Here is a 4,922-nt window from a genome sequence, read left to right as displayed (position 1 = left end):
TCTTATGGGGCTAGATAGAACCTGTTATGGGTTGAATTGTATCCCTCCAAAATTTACATATTAAAGTCCTAACCCCTAGTACCTCAGAATGTGACCTTACTTGGAAATCACTTTATGGCATATGTAATTATTAATAGTTAAGATGGGCCAGGCGCGGTGGCTCAAGCCTGTAATCCCAGCACTTTGGGAGGCCGAAGCAGGTGGATCACGAGGTCAAGAGATCGAGACCATCCTGGTCAACATGGTGAAACCCCGTCGCTACTAAAAAAAATACAAAAAATTAGCTGGGCACGGTGGCGCGTGCCTGTAATCCCAGCTACTCAGGAGGCTGAGGCAGGAGAATTCCCTGAACCCAGGAGGCGGAGGTTGCGGTGAGCCAAGATCGCGCCATTGCACTCCAGCCTGGGTAACAAGAGCGAAACTCCGTCTCAAAAAAAAAAAAAAATACTTAAGATGAAGCTATATTGGAGTAGGATGGGCCCTCTACTCCAATATGACTGCCATCTTTATAAAAAGAATACCATATTGAAGAGACAGACACAGACAGGATGAATGCCGTGCAAAGATTAGAGTTATGCTGCCACAGGTCAAAGAACTACCAGAAGGTAGAAGAGAGGCCTGGAAGAGATCCTCCCTTCCTTAGCATCTTCAGAGGGAGCATGACCCTGCCAACACCTTGATTTTGGGCTTGTGGCACCCAGAACTGAGAAAATAAATTTCTATGATTTCAAGTATTTTAGTGGTACTTTGTTATAGCAGCCCTCAAAAACTAATACAGACACCTACTCAACATAATAGGATTAAGAAGTTTTAAAGGGCAATGGAAGATTGGTAGAGTGTATTTATTTTCTATTGCTCTAGGTATAGGGAACTTCTGGGGAAGGTCAGCTTATGTAGAGGACATAAGTTGGAGGCCATCAAAAGTTGGGGGCCTGATAAGGGTCTCGGCTTCGTGGAGAACTCTGAATATCTATAAATGCCAGGCCAGCTTACTGACATTTTCCTAGTGGATACATTTTCCAGATCTATCCAGTGGTTCTCTTGTTTCCACAAGATGCACAATTTCTCACTTTTGGAAATAATTGTTGTTAATCCAAAGAGAAGACCTCTTGGAACCAGATAGGCACTTGAATGGAACCATTAGAGGGAGGCAGGTTTCTAAGCTGCTCAGGCTGGCATCATAAAAAAATCACTGCTTAGGGCCTAACTCAAATGCTGTTCAACTAGAGGTTGATTTTTGTCTTTTAAAAGGCAGCAGGCTTCCCTGGGCTATTGGGTGGGACCTTTGAAGATACGGCACCTGGAATGAGTTGAGACATTCAATCCATTTTCCCAGAAGAGCTAAAGGCAGGGCCACTTCCCTGTTAGCGTTGGTGTGATTTCCTCACTATACACCACAGGCTCAGGAATCTAAGATCTTCTTTCAGCTACAAGTTGTTGTCTAAGAGTTGGGACTAAGGCCACAGAGGGCTGACCAGAAAGCTTCCTGCAACCCTGCTGATCTGCCTGACAGTTGGAAAGGCAAGATTCTTTCTCCAGGACTTGAAATTGCCTCCACCTTTTCATTAAAAATGAAATCTCATGAAATTTAGAAGTTCATAAGATTGGAATATTTATTTGCTGGATTAGTCTTTAATGGTCTCTACCATTAAAGTTCTCATCTCATTTAAACTTCTCATCTGTGCTTTCCTGTGTTCCAGCCTCATGTCAGTGTGCCCATAACACATAGACAATATCCTCTTCTCAGCAAAATACTTTGAGGCTTATAAATGACAAATTGCTGAGAAGGGAGAGAAGCTGTGCCTTGGACACATAAGTTTATTTAAAGTGTAGCAATGCTTACTTTTAAAATTCTCTTTTGTTTTTTAATTTCCCCAGTGAATCATTGCATAAGTTAGGTAACCCTAATTACAGATCAAAAGTAAGGCCCTCCCCCACAGAATAACTGGGAAGATTTTCAGCAATAATCACCTTGACCAAATAATCATCATCTGTAAGCATGCCCTTGGTATTTGCAAATTTTCCAAGATCTAAAAGTGTATCACTTTACAAAGCCTTATTAAATGGGGAATGATGGCAAATTTAGCATTGTCACTATATCCTGTTAAGCTTTTTGGAAGGTAGTATAAGCTTTGATGCATGATGTAACTCATTCATTTATTTATTTATTCATTCAGTAGATATCTTTAAGAACCTACTGGGGTGATATCAGCAAGAGGGCAGAATAGACTAGGAGATCCCAGGCTTCACTCCCTGAAAGAGAAAGTCCAACTAGCAACTATCCACAGAAAAGAACACCTTTTTGAAAACCCGAAAACATGAAAATGAGACAGATACCCCTGTGTGGACCATAAAACCAAATAAAAACTACATTAGAAGGGTAAGAGAAATAGTCTTACTCTGCATTACCTCTGCCTTCCAAGTTGGCACTGTGCCACATACAGGATTCCCCTTCCCACAGTTTCTACAGTGGGAAAAGAGAACCACAGATGGATATTCAGTTTCCCTATCATTCCAAGGCACTTTCCAGGAAGTCCATTCCTGGCCCACTTTATGGAGAACACTGAGGTAATGATATGGCTAGACTGCCTGGTGTCAAGTAGAAACAAAGAAAGGCGGAGTTTACAGTGATTAGCACATGGATATTGGCAGTAATCCTGTGTTCCAACCAGTAGTGGCACCCAATCAGAAATACCAGCCAATGGCACAGCCCACCCACAAAGCCACGCCGGTCACTCCTAGAAACATGATAGAAAGTTCAATCTGACTTGAGTCCCTAGATGGCTAGCCTTTATGCCCAGCCTCAGAGTCTACCCTAAGGCCCCACCAAGGCACAGAGATATTCACCTCTGCATATTTTGGCAGAGCACGGGGACTAGATTTGCCAGACCCAGGAGTTCAAACAGTGGCTCTGCTCAGCCTCAGAGCTGATACAAAGGGCCTGCCCACAGAGAGAAATGCTCACCACTGAGTATTTCAGCAGAGCACGGAGGCAAAAGCTAGACCTGCCCAATCCAGGAGTCCAAATAGAGGTTCTGCCCAGCCTCAGAGCCCACCCCAAGATCCTTTCCAGGCAGAGATACCTGCCACTGCACATTTCTAATTATTTTGTTTGTTTGTTTGTTTTTAAAAATGTTTATTTTATGCACAAAAAACTATCATGGTTTTTCATGGTAGATGTCTTGGATAATACTTTGAAGGAAGATCATTCAGTCCAACTTAATGAAACCGACATCCTTCGCGTACTGACGGAAACACTGGCAGCACATATTGAGGCCGTATTTCCGGATCAGACCGTGCCGGTTTGAACAGACTCGACAAGAGCAAGAACCCTAGCCGAATTTTCGCAGGTGGCTCCAGTACAGCTGCTGGTGACCCATCTTGCTCTCAGGAGTGCAACAAGGTAAAAGCCATTTCTAATTATTATAGCTTCTGGATCCATCCATCTCAAGCAGTGACTCCACCTAATCTCACAGGCCAGCCTGTAGCCTTGCCCAATTGCAAAACTCTAATAAAGGAAACACTCCACCCAGCAACACTGCCCAACTAGAGGTGATGGCAGTGCTGCCAGCAGCTCCACCTAATTACAAGAGCCCAGCCAGTGATCTTAGCAGACAGTGAACCCCAGCCAGCAACCCAACCTGACTTCAGAGCTAAAACAGCAGCCCAGCCAACTAGAGAATCCAACAGCAAGCTCTGCCCTCCCAGGATCATTAGCAACTGGCAAATCCAGAATCACAGACTATACTACATAATGAAAATTGATCTCTGTCAAAGGACACCTGTAAAGGCTGAAAAAGGTGGCTGTCTCCTCAAATGTATGGAGACAGCAATGTAAGGACAAAAGATTATGATAAATCAGGGAAATGTGACACCACTAAAAGAAATAAAGCCCCAACGATGGATCCTAAAGAAACAAAGATCTATCATAACTGATGAAGAATTCAGAATAATCCCCTTAAGTAAATCCAGTGAACTACAAAAATATAGGATAGAAAATTAAATAAAATTTGGAAAATAATACATGAACAAAATGAGAAGTTTGACAAAGAAATAGAAAAAAAAACTTAAAAAAATTAAAATCCCAGAGATGAAGAATATGACTGAAATAAATTCCCCATAGAAAGCTTCTGTAGCAGACTCAATTAAGCAAAACAAAGAATCAGTGAGCTAGAATAGAGAACATTTGAAATTATTGAATCAGAACAATAAAAAATAAAAGGAATGAAAAAAGCCTACAGGAGTTATAAGCTACATCAAGAGAACAAACATTTTCATAATAAGAATTTCAGAAGGAGAAGAAAGAGAATGAGAGCCAGAAACCATATTTCAAGAACTAATGGCTGAAACCATTCCAAAAATCGGAAAAGATGCTAATATTTAGGTATAGGAAAGATAGGGGTTTCCAATCAAATACAATCCCACAAAAAAGGTCACCATGACACACAAACTATCAAACTATCAAAAATTAAAAACAAAGAAAAAATTCTGACAGCAGCAATAAAAAAAAATCCCATACAAAAGAGTTCTAATACAGCTATCAGTGGACTTCTCAGCAGAAATCTTGCAAAGCAAGAAGTGACATGATATAGTCAAAGTGCTGAAGGACAAACCCTGCCAACCAAAAATACTGTACCTGGCAAAGCTGTCCTTCAGAAATGAGGGAGAAATAAAAGCTTTCCCAGACAAACAAAAGCTAACGGACTTCATCACCAATAGGCCTGCTTTACAGAAATTGCTAAGGGTTGGTTCCAAGTCTTTGCTATTGTGAACAGTGCCACAATAAACATACATTTGCATGCATCTTTATAATAGAATGATTTATAATCCTTTGGGCATATATCCATACCCAGTAATGGAATTGCTGGGTCAAATGGTATTTCTATTTCTAGATCCTTGAGGAATCACCACACTATCTTCCA

At 41.3% G+C, this 4,922-nt stretch overlaps 1 pseudogene; it reads right to left on the bottom strand.

Moving 5' to 3' along the window:
- Positions 1-3,209: 3,209 nt before the first annotated feature.
- On the bottom strand, positions 3,210-3,380 carry LOC110569452 (small ribosomal subunit protein uS14-like; annotated as a pseudogene).
- Between the last annotated feature and the right edge of the window lie 1,542 nt (positions 3,381-4,922).

This window comes from Aotus nancymaae, unplaced genomic scaffold (assembly GCF_030222135.1).
Source record: "Aotus nancymaae isolate 86718 unplaced genomic scaffold, 86718_ANA_hifiasm-v0.15.2.pri h1tg000004l, whole genome shotgun sequence".
Classification (NCBI taxonomy): domain Eukaryota; kingdom Metazoa; phylum Chordata; class Mammalia; order Primates; family Aotidae; genus Aotus; species Aotus nancymaae.
The sequence above is the reverse complement of the archived record's forward strand: the minus strand, read 5'-3'. Positions and strand labels throughout refer to the sequence as shown.